This window comes from Elephas maximus, chromosome 16, assembly GCF_024166365.1.
Source record: "Elephas maximus indicus isolate mEleMax1 chromosome 16, mEleMax1 primary haplotype, whole genome shotgun sequence".
NCBI lineage: Eukaryota > Metazoa > Chordata > Mammalia > Proboscidea > Elephantidae > Elephas > Elephas maximus.
In genome coordinates, this window is record NC_064834.1 from 22,014,384 (window position 1) to 22,032,235 (window position 17,852).

The 17,852-nt window shown below is 38.9% G+C and overlaps 1 non-coding gene across 1 annotated transcript; it reads right to left on the reverse strand.

The window, feature by feature from the left end:
- Positions 1-1,204: 1,204 nt before the first annotated feature.
- LOC126060062 (U6 spliceosomal RNA) lies at positions 1,205-1,311 on the reverse strand. The gene has a single exon (XR_007513527.1). It is a non-coding gene; the product is annotated as a U6 spliceosomal RNA (small nuclear RNA).
- Between the last annotated feature and the right edge of the window lie 16,541 nt (positions 1,312-17,852).

The window sequence follows — 17,852 nt, forward strand, 5'->3', positions numbered from 1 at the left end:
TTTATCTGGCAGAAACATTTTTTACTCAGGCTCTACAGAACATTGACTATAACTTGCCTTTAAGGAATACTAAAGGAACTGCCGCAAGTGGGCTCCTTATCAATTTACCAGACAGTGAACAGTGGTTAAGACGGTGCCGGTGTCTTTCAACTTTCCTAAGGTCTTTACAAACGGATATTCAATAAACGATGAAAATCCAATATTTAAATAAGCAGAAAATTCTACACTCTCTGTCTGCCCCCGAGCCCCCACCCCCGCAAAAAAAGGTGAAGAGAATGCTTATAATATTATTGAACTATCTTCTGACAAAAGCTCTAGGAATTTCTCTGAATGAACAATACTTGGATGAAGCATCCATGAAAATCATGCTGTTGAAGTTATTCAGCGTATTTCTCAGCTTAGTAAATGTGTTTTGGGATATAAAACTTCATGACCAAAGGAGCAGCTTTGATATCTTATGGGCAAACGCCTAGTGAATAAATCACAAATGCCTGTGCTCAGTTCAATTTTGTTTTTCGTATTAAAACTTCAGGAAATACAATCATTGAATTGCTTCCCTGGACCTCAGTGCTCGAACAGGATATTGATATAGTGTAGCATGAATGTGCTAGCAATGAACCTGGGAAAGCTTGTTTTGAATGTTCCTGTGTCATTTCACGCTGCATAAAATAAGGACAGCAGAATCCCGTAACCCTTTACAAATCATTGAGTCTGTTCCCTGAAAATTTTCAATGGCCACTGTTTAAACATACAGCAATCATCATTTCCATATTATTACGTAACTATTGAATAATATCCACCACAACCTCTGGCACCAGTTGCCTTCTAGTTGATCCTGATTCATGGCAAACCCCATGTGTCACAGCAGAACTCTGCTTTATAGAGTTTTCAATGGCTGATTTTTGGGATGTAGCTTGCCAAGCCTTTCTTCTGAGGTGCCTCTGGGTAGATTCAAACATCCAACCTTTTGGTTAGCAGTCCAGAATGTTAACTGGAATAATAAGCACACCCCGTAATTCTGTTTCAAATTATCACAATTTTCATATCTAAAAGGTATATCTAATAAAGTGAAACTCTCGTTTTATGCCTAAAAAGTCAAAGTAAAACTTAAGATTGTTTTATAGGCTAAGAACTTATTTCTGAATCTTAATTAATTGTGTGGCTTTGACTAAGTTACTTACCCATTTAGAAACTCACTTTTTTTTTTAATATGGAACGCTTCATGAATTTGCCGGTCATCCTTGCACAGGGGCCATGCTAATCTGCTCTGCATCATTCCAGTTTTAGTATACGTGCTGCCAAAGCGAGCACTAGAAACTCGCTTTATGTACAAAGATGACCTGTAAGATTCTTTTCACTTGTAAGATTTGAAATAATGATGCATTTGTGAAAAAGGTCTATACCATTGCTAACTTGGCAGAAATCTTTATATAATGTAGTCGTAATTCAGAATGGTCCTTAGAAGCAAGGATGGCGAGACTGTGTCTTACATACTTTGGACTTGTCAGGAGGGATCAGTCTCTGGAGAAGGACATCGTGCTTGGCAAAGTACAGGGTTAGTGGAAAAGAGGAAGACCCTCAATGAGGTGGACTGACACAGTGGCTGCAACAATGAGCTCAAGCATAACAATGATTTTAAGGATGGCACAGGACCGGGCAGTGTTTCCTTCTATTGCGTATAGGGTCTCTATGAGTTGGAACTGACTCGACGGCACCTAACAACAACAACAACAGTCCTAATTATTTAAGATATTATATTAAAATAACATGAGCTATATTATGCAAAACAATATTGGTTATCACAGATATTTAAAAGTTATAACTTAAACTTCAAAGAAATATTTTTCTTATAGATGACCACTTATGACCAAATGCACACTCGTCTTCCAGACCTAATGACACTTTTAACTCTTATCCTTATTTAAGGTATTTTGGTGGGAAAAAATTTGAGAACTCTGACTTATTGCAGCTAAAAAATGTTCTACTCCAGGACCAAAGAAATGATCACTATTGAAAGATGATTAAGAGTTCACTAAGCTGGCCTAGTGTACAGTGGGAGGAGCTTTTCTGGGAAAATTAGAGCAATACAGTTTGTATCCTCAAACTCTAACAAAGTGGCGTGGTGAGAATTGACAGTGGCTGTGGCATCTTGTCATCACCAACATGACATCCTTATTGATGTTGTTAGGTGTTGTAAGTCAGTTCTGACTCATAGCAACACAAGACAGAACTAAACACTTCCTGTCCTAGTGTCATCCTCAAAACTGTTGTTACGCTTGAGCCCATTGTTGCAGTCACTGTTTCAATCCCTCTCATTGAGAGTCTTCCTATTTTTCACTGACCCTCTGTTTTACCAAGCATGATGTCCTTTTCCAAGGACTGATCCCTCCTGATGACATGTTCAGGGTATGGGAGGCAAAGTCTCACCATCCTCACTTCTAAGGAACATTCTGGCTGTACTTCTTCCAAGTCAAATTTGTTCCTTCTTCTGGCAGTCCATGGTATATACTCAATATTCTTCACCAACACCATAATTCAAAGGCATCAATTTTCTTTGTTCTTCCTTATTCATTGTTCAGCTTTCTCATGCATATGAGGGGATTGAAAACACCACAGCTTGGGTCAGGGGTGCCTTAAACCTCAAAGTGACATCTTTGCTTTTGAACACTAACGAGGCCTTTTGTAACAGATTTGCCCAATGCAAGTGGGTCATTTGATTTCTTGACTGAGGCTTCCACGGGCATTTATTGTGGATCTAGGTAAAATGAAATCCTTGACAACTTCAATCTTTTCTCTGTTTGATCATGATGTTGCTTGTTGGTTCAGTTGTGAGGATTTTTGTTTTCTTTATTTTCAGGTGTAATCTATACTGAAGGCTGTAGTCTTGGATTTTCATCAGTAAGTGCTTCAAGTCCTCTTCATTTTCATCAAGCAAGGTTGTGTCATCTGCATATCACAGGTTGTTAATGAGCCCTCCTCCAATCCTGATACCAAGTTCTGCTTCATACAGTCCAGCTTCTGGGGCTATTTGCTGAGCATACACTTTGAATAAGTATGGTGAAAGAATACAACCCTGATGCACACCTTTCCTGATTTTAAATCATGAAGTATTCCCTTGTTCTGCCACCGCCTCGGTCTATGTACAGGCTCCCCATGAGCACAAAAAAATGTTCTGGAATTCCCATCCTTTGCAATGTTATCCATAATTTGTTATGATCCCCACATTAGAATGCCTTTGCATAGTCAATAAAACACAGGTAAACATCTTTCTGGTATTCTCTGCCTTCAGCCAATATCCATCTGACATCAAAAATGATATCCTTTGTTCCACTTGCTCTTCTGAATCTGGTGTGCACTTCTGGCAGCTCCGTGTGAATGTACTGCCGCTATGGCTTTAGAATGATCTTCAGCAAAATTTTATCTATGTGTGGTATTAATGATATCGTTCAAAAATTTCCACATTCTGTTAGATCATCTTTCTTTGGAATGGGCACAAATATGGATCCCTTCCAGTCGGTTGTCCGGCTAGCTGTCTTCCAAATTTCTTGGCATAGATGAGTGAGTACCTCTAGTGCTGTATCATTTTTTGAAACATCTCAATCAGTATTCCATCAATTCCTGAAGCCTTATTTTTTGCCAATTCCTTCAGTGTACTCAGACTTCTTCCTTCAATACTGTTGGTTCTTGACCATATGCTGCCTCCTGAAGTGGTTAAACATGGATCAGTTCTTTTTGGTACAGTGACTCTGTGTATTCCTTCCACCTTCTGATGCTTTCCTGAGTCATTCGATATTTTGCATACAGAATTTTTCAATATCGCTTGAATTTTTTCTTCAGTTCTTTCAGCTTGAGAAATGCCAAGCATGTTGTTTCCTTTTGGTTTTCTAACTCCAGGTCTTTGCACATGTCATTGTAATACTTTGTCTTTTTGAGCCACTCTTTGAAATTTTCTGTTCAGCTCTTGTACTTCACCATTTCTTCCCTTTGCCTTAGCTACTCTATGTTCAAGAGCAAGTTTCAGAGCCTCTTCTGACATCCATTTTGGTCTTTTCTTTATTTCTTGCCTTTTTGATGACCTTTTGCTCTTTTCGTGTATAATGTCCTTGATGTCATTCCACAACTTATCTGTTCTTCAGTCATTAGTGTTCATTGTGTCAAATCTATTCTTGAGGTGGTCTCTAAACTCATGTGGGATATACTCAAGTTCATATATTGACTATCCTGAACTTGCTTTAATTTTATTCAGCTTCAGTTTGAACTTGCATATGAGCAATTGATTATCCGTTCCACAGTCAACCCCTGGCCTTGTTCTGACTGATGATATTGAGCTTCTCCATCATCTCTTTCCACAGATACAGTAAATTTGATTCATGTGTATTCCATCTGGTGAGGTCCATGTGTATAGCTGCTGTTTATGTTGTTGAAAGAACGTATTTTCACTGAGGAAGTTGTTGGTTTTGCAAAATTCAGTCATGTGATCTCTGTTGTCATCTATCACCAAGGCCACATTTTCCAACTGCCAATCCTTTTTTTTTCCAGCTTTTATATTCCAATCAATGGTAATTATCAGTGCACCTTGATTGCATGTTTGATCAATTTCAGACTGCAGAATTTGATAAAAATCTTCAATTTCTTCATCTTTGACATTAGTGGTTGATGTCTAAACTCAAATAATAGTTGTATTAACTGGTCTTCCTTGTAGGCATATAGATATTATCCTATCCATGACAGCACTGTACTTCAGGGTGTATCTTGAAATTTTAACAATGAATGTGATATTGTTCCTTTTCAGTTTGTCATCCCTGGCATAGTAGACTAGATAAAATGACCAATACCAGCGCATTTCAGATAGCTAATGCCTAGGATATCAATCTTCAAATGTTTCATTTCATTTTTGATGACTTCCAACTTTCCTAGATTCATACTTTGTACATTCCATATTCCAATTATTAATAGACGTTTGCAGCTGTTTCTTTGTATTATGAATCATGCCACATCAGTAAATGAAGGTCCCAAAAGCCTTACTCCATCCGCATCATTAATGTCAACTCTAATTTGAGGAGGCAGCTCTTCCCAGTCATGTTTTGAATGCCTGTTAACCTGAGAGGCTCATCTTCTGGCACTATATCAGGCAATTTTCTGCTGCTATTCATAAGGTTTTCACTGGCCAACTTTTTCAGAAGTAAACAACCAGGGCCTTCTTCCTAGTCTGTCTTAGTCTGGAACCTCCGCTAAAACCTGTCCACCATGGGTGACCCTGTTAGTATATTTGAAATACCAGTGGCATAGCTTCTAGCACCATAGCAACATGCAAGCACCCACTGTATGACAAATTGACAGATGAGTGGTAGGGCATCCTCATTGCTTACCTTCTATACACTTGTTGAAAACATTTTTCTTACAAATTGGGCTCTAAATCTAGAAATCTGCTTTATTTTAATTTAGTGCTGTGCCAATGAAATTAGATTAAATTAACTCTTTAAATCTTTCCATTCTGTCTGAGACCTCAGTGTTAACTAAAAAGCAAGAAAACCAATTCAAAAACAAAAAAAAAAAAACAAACAACCGTGAAAACATTGTTCTGTCCTACATCTCATGAATGTAGGACAGAAAGATAGGTATGAACACTCATGTAAAGGAGGCAGATGTCACAACACTTAACTGCGAGTCTGGGGAGGGTGGATCAAAACATATTACTTTTCAGGGAAAAGATATATTGAACATATTGTCACCTTGTAGGCTTGTTTCATGAAAAGTATTGCTACCTCTACAGCAAAGCTAAGAAGAAGGCTCCTGCATAACATCACTTCTTTATTCTTGTTCCTTGTCACACCCCCCATCTCCACTCCTTGAGACCTTTTCTCCTAGGCTCCATATCCACACTCTCAATTCCCACATACTGGTTTGGTATATGATATGTCCTGTCCCCCCTGCTCCCTACTTTAAAAAAAGAAAGGATTAATTTCAACTAGAACAAATGTCTTTGCATAACCTTATCTTTGGCCGACCCAATTTTCCCTAGACTGCTCAGTTTGAAAGTATGATCTGTGGAATTCAAGTTCTGTGAGGTGTAACTTGGGAGAAATGCTGTGCAATAGGCTTTTTTTTTAACTGTATGTATGGTGTAGGATTCCTCAGACTCTTTAATATTCTACTGTGCATTTGGAATCTTCAGAAAGAAAGGATAGAGAAGAATTTTCCCACAAATTATTTGAATGCCTAAACTGTTTCAAGTAGCATATTTGAGGTCTCCTGCTCCATAGAACATGTTTGGGAAATATGCTCTACATCAGCAGCCCTCAAACATGGCTGCTTATTGGAATCAGCTGGGTAACTTTAAAAGCACTGATTCCTGGTTCCTACTTCTACAAGTTCTGTGGTAGTTACTCAATCGTGTGACCTGAGCACCAGAGTTTTTTAAATTTTGGCAGATCATTCTCATGTGCACCACAGGTTGATAATTATAGCTCTAGATCTATCTTCCCAACCTTCTCTTTGTGTCAGAAGAAGCCCTGCCCTTCATCGCCTCTAAAGCTCACTGCTTCTCCTGAACCCAGACTCCATCCCTTCATGGTCTCTTTCTTTCCACAATAAACTGTCTTAATTTTTGGTACCAAATATTAGGAAACCACATATATTGTTGATAAGGTAAATCCAAAGAGCCAAACCAAGAAGCCTCTTCTCACTGAGTAAGGTGAAAGTGAAGCCTCTTTCTTCCCTTCTGCAGGTCCCAAGTAGTTGTCCCTCTTGAGCCTTCTGTTTTTGTAAGCATGTGCAATTCTCTCCCACCATGTAAAAAACTTCACAATGTTCTTCTTTCCTTTGCTCTAGCAAAATCTAAAGAGGTGATATATTTTTTCTCCCTCCGCTTAGTCATACTTTTACCCATGTCGCCTGGTTTACTTTCCCTATTTTGTTGCCTTTCCAAGCATAATTATACCCTGTCCCCATCCTCTTCCTTCCTTTTTTTTTTTTTTCTTCTTAATACCTTTTGATTATTCCCCATTCCTTGACATCTTTTTTTTTTTTTTTTTTTAGGAAATATTCTTGAAATCATTTTAATTATTCAACTTATTCCAATTTTTGCTTGACAATTTTACTATTTGTGGATGTTCACTAAATAGAAAGCCTTAGGCTATTAACCCTTGTAGCTAAACATTGAAATGTATTAGGAAACTTCTACACCATAATCATGCTAACATTGGAATGGCATTTTCTTTTCTTCTCTGCAAGGGTAAATTATAGGAATAAATCGTGTTTAGTTTTTTTTCTCGTCTAATTAATTCACTCTTTTCCACAGGGAAATAAGAAATTTATTCTTATTATGGAGCATCTGACATTTGTCCTAGGAGGCGGGGGTCACTGCATTAAAAAACAGTATATGTCCATCTCTCCTGCCTTTCTGCTCCCTCTTCTGTCAGCAATCATGAGCTTGAAGTAAGTCTATGATTTTCAAAGTCATCAGTTATAGTATCTCTGCAAACCCAGTTCTTTCTATGAACAGGCAATGAGCTCTAAATGTGGGAAGATAGTAGGAGGTCAACATTTTGATCATTGATCCAACCTGCATTCTCCAATTTAACTTTATCATATAGCTCTGTTCTTTTAGACTAGTGGGCTACTGGGTACTTGCCTGACCAGTTAGCAATGCTAATACATTGATTGCCATTTTTTTTATCCATTCCAGGTCCAGTTCATTGGTTCTGTTCATCAGTGGTTATAATCCCAAATAGACAAGGAAAGAGTATTATTAGGTGCCAATCTTATACCTTGTTGTCCCTCCTTACCTCTGAAAAACACAGCGAATTTGGCCAGAAATCCTTATGAATAATCTCAGGCACTGGTTTGAGTTATCAACGTACTACTGGAGAAGTAGGCTTTGGTGCAGCTGCTGCAAATGGCTTTAGGTAGTGGAAAGAATGACCTGCATACTGGTAGTTTCTTATACTGGAACCACAGATGTTACTACAGTCCTGAATGTTATGGATGCTAAAAAGTCCAGCATTTTTTTTTTTTATTTCCAGTTTTGGCTTACCTCAAAGCAAGCAGAATTTCATTATATGGACTCTTTAAGTGTAGGTAACAAGAAGATACTTGTTTTGCGTTCACCTTTCCATATGTCCTCCCCAGGATGCAGACAATTATCCACAATCACACACCTAAAAACCAAACAAACCAAACTTGTTGCTGTCGAGCTGATTCTGACTCATAGAGACCCTGGATGTTCCAAGTATAGCTGTGTAGCTCAGTGATCTAGACTTCCGGTTAATTACACTAGAGTAGTAAATCCCATTAATAAGCAGATAAAAATGGATGGTGGTCCTTATTATATGGAAATATGTCATCTTCTTGGGTTGAGGTAAAGGAAAAATTCAATGTAATTCTACAAAAATAAAATATAGATAGGAAATTAAACAACTTAAACCTAGGGTCTTCTATTTCTAGGTATCAAATTTGTTCAGAGAGGAATAAATGGTACCAATTTAAAACACTGTCTTGTAGTCCAAACAGGAATGTGGAAAAGGAAAAAAAAAATGAATAAAGACATATGGTTTGCCTGGTGGAAGAAAGTCATTTTCTCAGGAAAAATATTGAGATATTAAAGACCAAGCAGCTGTCTGTCTATCTATCTGTCTTTCTGTCTGTTTATCTATCTATTAGATGGGAAAAAGAGATCTACTTTCTATATGCGACTAAAAAGAATAGGAAATAATTGAGCTATAGTTGATTAGTGGATAAAATAAAGCTAACAAAACACAAAAGAGAAGACCTCAGGTGTCAAATAGATTACTGCCTCCAAAGAAGCTCAGAGCCCAAAATCTGTAGAGTGAAGTCCTCTTTAAGCTATAAATCAGGAATCTTCTATAATGGCAAAAAAAATTGAATCAGCTACAAATGTTCAATATTTGGACAAATTTGAATGGAGAACATTTGAAAGATCATTGCATAATAATTTTGTAATTATCAAACATGTCTTAAAGAATTGAGTTATGAGAGGATATCCTAGAAAAATGTAAGTAAATTTTAAATAAAGGCACAGCGAAATAGAGCCAGAAAATTTTTTTTTTTTTTCAAATATTACCCAATTCAGGGAGAAGGTGATCAAAATTTGCATGAATAGTGTACGCTTTTGGCAGATTTAAAACTCATTGTTTTTATATGTCTCACTACTGGAGACTCTGCAAGACAGAATCTAGAGAACAAAATAGAAAGTGAATGTTAGACCTGAAAGCAAGAAGAAAGATGGCCCCAGTCCAGTGAAAAGTCCTAGTGGAGAAGGAAAGGACCAAGGTAAAAAGTAGTGTAAAGTCACAAAAGCATAGCTGGGTTTATCAAGAATAAATAAAGCGTGGGGAGGAAGGAAGTAAAATACTAGAGCTATAACAAATTATTTCAGGAAAAGGCGGGGGAAAAAGAATTCTTTAGGGGAAAAAATTCAATAGCTGAGGGACGGCAAAATTTGAAGGAAGATGACATGTCACTGATGACTTGGCCTCCAGTGGGCTAAATTAAGGCAGCATCTCTAGCTGCTTCCATTCAGAAATTTGTTGTGGAGATCCTCCACTTGAGATAAAAACAGTCTGTGGATTTTAAAAGTTACAGAAAAAGAAGGAAAATCAGCAAGCATGGAGACACGTGGCTAAAAATGTACAAGATCAGCCTGGTCATGGGGAAGAGTAAGACATTTTGTCTGTGCAAAATACAAGACAATAAATTTTGCTTATAGTGTTTCCTATTATAAATATTGGGTATCCTACCTGGAAAGTGGGGTAGAGGTAAAGCCTGCCCACAAAGAAGTCAAATATTTAAAACTCTAAGGCTATGTGTTAATTAAGTGGTTTTAAATAGGTGGGAAGGGGAAAAGGGAGTCTGAGAAGATGGGAAGTTAGAGTACCTGGGTGCCACCACTGTCAAAATCTAAATTTTGTGAGAAGATGCAAATAATTTAAAATGATGCCCTCTGAGAAGAGAGGAAATGTGCTTACATGGAAATCCTTCATCTACCATTTTGTGGAAAGCTTAATATCCTAATTAATTTCTTGATAAAAGGTGGTTGAAAACAGGAATAAAATCTCTTTATTCAAAAATTTCTCTCTCTAGCCTCCTTGCAAGCATCTACCAAACCCAAAAACAATCCCATTACCATTGAGTTGATTCTGACTTATAGGACAGAGTAGCAGTGCCCCATAGGGCTTCCAAGGCTATAATCTGTAAGCAGAAGCAGACTGCCACATCTTTCTTCTGTGGAGCAGCTGGTGGGTTCGAATCACCAACCTTTTGGTTAACAGCCAAGCACTTAACCACTGTGTTACCAGGGCCCCTTCAAGGCCCTATAGCCCATTGCAGTTGAGTCAATTCTGATTCATAGAGACCCCGTAGGACAGTGTAGAACAGTCCCATAGGATTTTCAAGGGGCGTCCGGTGGATTCTAATTGTCAGCCTTTTGGTTAGCAGCCAAACGCTTAACCACTATGCCTCCAGAGCTCCACAAGCCTCTATAATAGCCTCTAATTAACAAAAACATCGAAGTCCCTGGGTGGTGCAAGAGGTTAATGTGCTCAGCTGCTAACTCAAAGGTTGGAGGTTCGAGTTTACCCAGGTGCACCTTGGAAGAGAGGCCTGGAGATTTATTTCTGAGAAATTGTACATTGAAAACTCTGTGGAGCACAGTTCTGCTCTGACATGCCTGGGGTCACCATGAGTCAGAGTCCACGTGATGACAACTGTTTTTTTTTTTTTTTGTTTTAAGACACTGGAGATTTGTGTTGTACTCTGTATTGGCTTCAAGGAAAATTCTTTTGCTTGAGACGATTGCTGTATGGCCTGACAAATCACTCATGTTTACAAACATTTGTAGCCATGTGTGTAGCTATGTGATAATCATATAGATATCATAGTGACACTTAGATTTATAAAGAAATTTGGAATAATTAAAAAGATCACTGGGCATTTAGTATGGAAGAATATTTATTGTTTGGAGCACACCCTTCTGGGTTATCCATCCTAGTCTTGCAATGCCTTTGAGCTACTTTACAGCTCTGTAAGTTACAGATAATTAATAGCAAGGCAGAATCATTTTTGTTTGTAGACTTGAAATGAATTCTATCAGGAGGCGGGACAGCCCTCTGCCCACTCTGCAAAAGCCAGTTTTGTGTCCATTTGCAAGTTTTTTTCCAGTATTGCTGATCTATAAGTGTGTGTGTTCTTTGGATTCTGCTTTGAACTAGTTGTAATATCTACCTAGTTCCCTCAAGAAGAGTGAACTAAAACCTTTAACCTGTTTTCATTTTATATCTCTAGGAGAGTCCTGATTTTGTCCTCTTTTGATATTTATCCTTTAACAGACACCATGGAGGACAATCCAAGACTGGATTGAAATGGGATTAACTCAAATTTAGAACATTCAAAGAGTTCATATTTGTTCTAGTGGAAAAAAAAATCAGGAACTATAAAACAAAGAACTTGGCCTCCATCTGTTCAGATATTTCTGGCTGAGAATGAAGAAACAAAAAAAGAATAAGAAAGATTTGGGCTTTTAATACTTTTGAACTTAAGGAATTTTCTTTTGTAGTTTTAATTCTTCCGTGGGCATTAAATTACAGAAAGTTGATGGTGTCGAATTTGAGTTTTTACTGGTTGTATAATTGGTTTCATTGTATCATCTCTCATGGAATGCCATGGTTTATATAATTTGAGACATAGAATAGAAAAGGCTGTGACTGGTGCAATATAACTTGATTGATTTTCAAGACTTCTTCTAAATTTCTTACCATTAATCACAGAAAATTCTCAAGGAACATAGATGAACACCACAGGAATGACCTTATTGAGACCCACCCAAACCAAACCCATTGGGGTCGATTCGATTACCACTCACAGCAACCCTATAGGACAGAGTAGAACTGACCCATAGGGTTTCCAAGGCTGTAACATTTTATGGAAGCACAGTGCTACATCTTTCTCCCATGGAGTGGCTGGTGGGGTCGAACCACCTACCTTTTGGTTAGCATCTGAGCACTTAACCATTGCATCACCAGGACTGCTTTCAAACCCACCAAACCAAAAAACCAAACCTGTTGCCATCGAATCGATTCCAACCCATAGCTACTGTAAAGGACGGAGTAGAACTACCCCATAGGGTTTCCAAGGAGTGCCTGGTGAATTCAAACCACTATGCCACCAGGATTTCTTCTTCTTCCAGTATTCCCCATGTTCTGTTCTCTTTATTTTAACAGCCAAGCATGGTATTAACTAAACTCAAGACCCACAGTTCTAGTTAATACCATGCTTGGCTATTAAAAAAAAGAGAACAGAACATGGGGAATGCTGGAAAGTGAAGAAGGGGCATTCTCATTTTACTCTCCTGTTTTTACAGAGCAGTGGTTCTCACTGTGTGATTCCCCTAAGCAGCAATATCAGCAATACCAGGAACTTGTTGGAGGGACAAATTCTTGGGCCGCACCCCAAACCTACAGAATCAGAAATTCTGAGGGTGGGGCTCAGGAATCTGTTTTAACAATCCTTCCTGGCTGTTGTACACTCAAAATTTGAGAAGTGGTTCTATAGAGGAATCTTTAGCTCCTCTCATCATATTTTTATCTTTATACATAATATCTGTTAAAATAGCTCTCATCTTATTGAATTATTGTGCTAAATGAAAGGAATAGCATGTATATTAAGTGCTCAATGTTGTTGTTAGGTGCCATCGAGTCAGTTTCCACTCATCGTGACCCTATAGGACAGAGTAGAAGTGCCCCATAGGGTTTCCAATGAGTAGCTGGTGGCTTAAGAACCAAGCTCTTAATCACTACGCCCCCAGGGCTGCAAAGTGCTCGATAAGTTTACCTAAAGAGTATTAAAGTGAGTACATGTGGTCTCTTTACTCCTTTCTCTTCTGAGCAAAAGGCGTTGTTGTTGTTGTTGTTGTTGTTAGGTGCTCTGGAGTCCCTTCTGACTCACAGAGAGCCCATGTATAATGATAATGCTACCCGGTTCTGCACCATCCTTACATTAGTTGCTTCATTTGAGCCCTTTGTTGCAGCCACTGTGTCGGTTATCCTAATTGAGGGTCTTCTTATTTTTCTCTGACCCTCTACTTAGGAGCCTGGGTGGCACAGTGGTTAAGTGTTCAGCCGTTAGCCAAAAGGTGGGCAGTTTGAATCCACCAGCCTCTCCTTGGAAACACCCTGGGGCAGTTCTACTTTATCAAGCGTGATGTCTGTTATGGATTGAATTGTGTCCCCAAAAATGTGTATCAATTTTGTTACACCATGATTCTCAGTATTTTATGATTATCCACCATTTTGTCATCTGATTTGATTTTTCTATGTGTTGTAAATCCTACCTCTGTGATGTTAATGAAGAAGGATTAGAGGCAGTCATGTTAATGAGTGTCTTAGGACGGGTACTCTAGAGAAGCAAAACCAGTAAAGCTATAAACATATATACAGAGAGATTTATATCAAGGAAATGGCTCACATGGTTGTAGAGGCTGAATGTACTAAGTCTGTGGGTCAAAATAGAGGCTTCTCCTGATTCATGTAGCTGCGGTGGCTGGCTAACCCAAGATGGACAGGTCAGAGAGCAGGGCTCTTGCTTACAGGCTGCAAAGATCAGTGAATACCCAGGTTAGCAGGCAAGACTGCAGGTAAGGTGCTAGCTCAGGTCCCGAGAACTGGGGGTCAGAGAAACAGGAGCCAGCTGCAGGATCTGTAGTGAGCAAAAGCCCTTGAGCTTTGCCAGAATGTCCACTTATATTCAGTGCAGGCTGCTTGCCTCAGGAAATTACCTTTCAACTGATTGGCTACTCACAGCAGATTCCATCATGGAGGTGATCACATTATATCAAACATAATCATGAAGAGATCACAACATCATACAACTGTCAAACTACATCATAACCACTGAGAACCATGGCCCAGCCAAGTTGACACACAACCTTAACCATCACAATGAGTCAGGACTCGATCTACAAGATTAGGTTGTATTTTGAGCCAATCTCTTTTGAGATATAAAAGAGAAGCTAGCAAAGAGACAGGAGGTCTTTCTACCACCAAGAAAGCAGAGCCTAGAGCAGAGCACATCCTTTGGACCTGGGGTCCCTGCCCTGAGAAACTCCTAGACCACGGGAAGACTGATGACAAGGACCTTTCTCCAGAGGATACAGAGAAAGAAAGACTTCTCTTGGAGCTGGCATCCTGATTTCAGACTTCTAGCCTCCGAGACTGTGAGAGTATAAATGTCTGTTTGTTAAAGACACTTGATGATGTGTCCAGAGTAAGCAAGAGGAAGTCTCTCTATCCTTGCATCTAAGGAGCTTTTTGGCTTTTCTTCTTCCAAGGCAGATTTGTTCATTCTTCTGACAGTCCATGGTGTATTCAATATTCTTTGCCAACACCATAATTCAAATGCATCTGTTTTTCTTCTGTGTGGCTAATTTATGAGAGTTATAGCTAGCAGGGCTTGTTTTCCTGGTGGATGGGGTCAACAATTTAAAAAGTCACATGGTTTATGCTTTGGCTTCAGGCCTGCACCTAAGCTTCATGGATGCTTATACTTTGCTCTGTCTCTATGGTAAGCAGACTAAACTAACGCAGTATATCTAACATCCTTTTCTTTCCCAGCTTCTCTCATGGCAATCCCATGGTCACCATGAATCTAGATTGATTGGATGGTGTCCTAGGGTAAAATCACCACAAAGTTATAGCAAAGAAAGATTTTATTCAGCATATGTTCCTAGAGGCAAAAGTGGGAAATGGACAAGCATGTTGCCAGAGCTATGTCTGCTCAAGTCCGAAGACAGTTACGGAATTATTAGTATATCCTGACATTATAAATATGTAAAATCATTAAAAACTTCAACTTTTCACAGACAGGCTAAAAACTACTAAGTAACTGTGATTTTACATTTTGAATTATCTTTCTTGATATTCACTGGCACAAGTTTCAGTGGGGACAGTCAGGAAGGTTTTCATTGGTCCAGCAAATCTTATTATATACTAAATGCTAATAGAAAAAGGGAAGAAAGGAAAATACTTGGGTCTTTTGTGCTCTAAGTATTTGTTTATGTGAAAATTTCCCTAAAAGATATTTTCCAAGATTGTTCTAACTATTGTTTTTATACCTTACTGGCTCAGTTGATGTGTCCTTGTGAGTCCTCCTGAGTCCAGCTCTAGCTGGGTCACATTCTTTATACTCAAGGACATTGAATAATGGCTCTAATTTTAACTCAAGTCGATGGCAATGGTTTTTTTTGTTTGTTTGTTTCGGTTAAATGTCCTCTTCTAGCATTCAAATGAGTGTTTAAGGCTGTAGGCCCAAATGTCTTTCATTCCAAGGGGATGTAGGAGGCTTACACATTGGCTTCAGGTCCAAACTAGGTTCACCAATTCAATTTTAGTGGAGAGTCCTGAACTTTAGAGATGGTTGAATCTTTGCCAGTTCTCCATTTGTTTATTAAACACTTCACAATCTGTCCCAGAAAACATCAGTGTAATGAAAAAAGAAAGCTACTGTCATGGAAGCATTTGCCTAGGAGTCTGGTAGCATTGTTAGCATTTTACTTTTTTAACTCATTTAGATTTTAGAAAACAATTTTAAACATACAAGAATTTAGGGAATTCCATACCTAGAGTCCTTCTTAAACTACTAGGAGGTGAGCTTCATCCAACCTTCAGCAAAAGGACTGATTGTAAACATTTTAGTGTATGTAAGTACAGACCAAAGGCTAAAACCAAGGTGAAGCTGAAGGTAGAAGGCTAATATACAAATGTTATATGTTGCAACAAAGTACAAATCACGTGATTAAAAATGGGAGGAGAGGAAAGAGAAATAGGAAAATAGAATAATCTCATGAATTGTTGTACAGGCAACAAGTGGGAGTGAAAAGAGGCTATTAAGTTACTGACAGGTAGCTGAGCTGTTAGAGAGCAGAGGAAAGCTGCTAGGTGCCCCAAACCTAAACCAAATCCATTGCGTCAAGTTGATTCTGACACATAGCAACCCAGTTCGACAGAGTCGAACTGCCCCACGGGGTTTTCAAGAAGTGGTTGGTGGAGTCAAACTGCCAACCTTTTGGTTAGCAGCCATGCTCTTAACCACTGAGCCTAAATGAAGGTAACAGTCAAGCCTTTAATCATTTACTGCTATACGGTCCCTATGGGTCAGAATCAACTCTATGGCAATGGGTTTGGATTTTTACTTTTTTTGTGATGGTGTAAGCAAGAGGTCCAAGAGGTGCATGGCTTCACTGTTCTATCTTTCCCCAAGAAAGGCTTCCAGGTGAGGGTCAGGTGAACCAGCACAGATGTGGGGACCCATCTCGCTGCTGAATATCCCTCTTTTCCCTCCTCAATACAAAAGTCTCCTGCAGTTTTATGACCCTGGGTTTGGGGAAATGATGAGGGGCAAAGGGCTAGTGATGGAAAAATACTGAGTGCTGTGTCAGTGTGGGGAAATGTGTCTTTAAGGTCCCTCTCCCTTCCCCCTGATCTCAGAGCCCTGGTGGCACAGTGATTAAGAGCTCAGCTGCTAACCAAAAGGTCCACAGTTCAAATCCACCAACTGTTCTTTGGAAACCCTATAAGGCAGTTCTGTTCTGCCCTAGGATTATTATGAGTTAAATCAGCTCATGCCAAGGAGTTTGGTTTTAATTCTCTCCTGACAGGGAGGCTTCAGCAGAGGCAACTGAGGAAGTCCTCTGCCTATAATAGGGACATAAAGACGTAAAAATCTTGGCTGATCTGGGGGTGGGCCAAGGGATGTGGGAGTCTCCGTCCTTGGCTGCAAATCCCTTCCAAACCCAAAAAACCAAACCCATTGCCATGGAGTCGATTCTGACTCATAGCAACCCTACAGGACAGAGAACTCCCCTATAGGGTTTCCAAGGCTGTACATGATTTATGGAAGCAGACTGCCACATCTTTCTCCCAAATATTCTACGGTTTGAACCACCCTACATAATAAAGAAAAAGATTTTCAATTTAACTTGCAAAGCAAAACCCAGCTATGTGGTGTGCTGTGTGCAAGAGGCACACCTTTATGTTTGTTGTTGTTGTTAGGTGCTGTTGAGTCGGTTCTGACTCATAGTAACCCAGTGTACCACAGTAAGAAACACTGCCGAGTTCTGCGCCATCCTAACAATCGTTATGCTTGAACCCATTGTTGCAGTCACTATGTCAATCAATCTCATTGAGGCTCTTCCTCTTTTTTGCTGACCCTCTACTTTACCAAGCATGATGTCCTTCAGTCTATCTAAATGAAGTGATTTAGATAGACTAAACGCAACGGGCAAATGTATACCAGGCAAATGAACGTGCTAAGCAGGGTAATGCTCCTAATACGGAATATAAGCTAAAACCATTAAACTTGACAAAGGTGGACATGTTTTGATGCTAAAAGTCAGAGCTCACAGCAAAATATGAAGCAAAAACTATAGCAGATGGAACAAGACATAGAAACTCTTTATCAAGGAGATTTTAATATATCACTCTTAAGACGTATCAAGGGGGTCTAACAATAGAACCAGGTAGCTCTCAGAAATACCTGTATATACCAAACTTTACGCCCTAATAAAAAATGCACCACCTTCTTATTTGTCTACAGAACACCTACAAAAATTGATCATTTACTATGTCACAAAGAAAATATCACTAAGTTGCATAATATTGGAACTTCTCTCCATAAGAGAATAATACAAACAACAGGTTTTTAATACCATCCAATAAAACTAGAAATTACATATAAAAACAAAAATCAGAAGGTTCTTTGATACAGAAATTCAAAGGACAACAACAAAAAATGAAATTTTCTATTTGAAAATACTATGGTAAAAGGGGAAATAAATTTGAAAT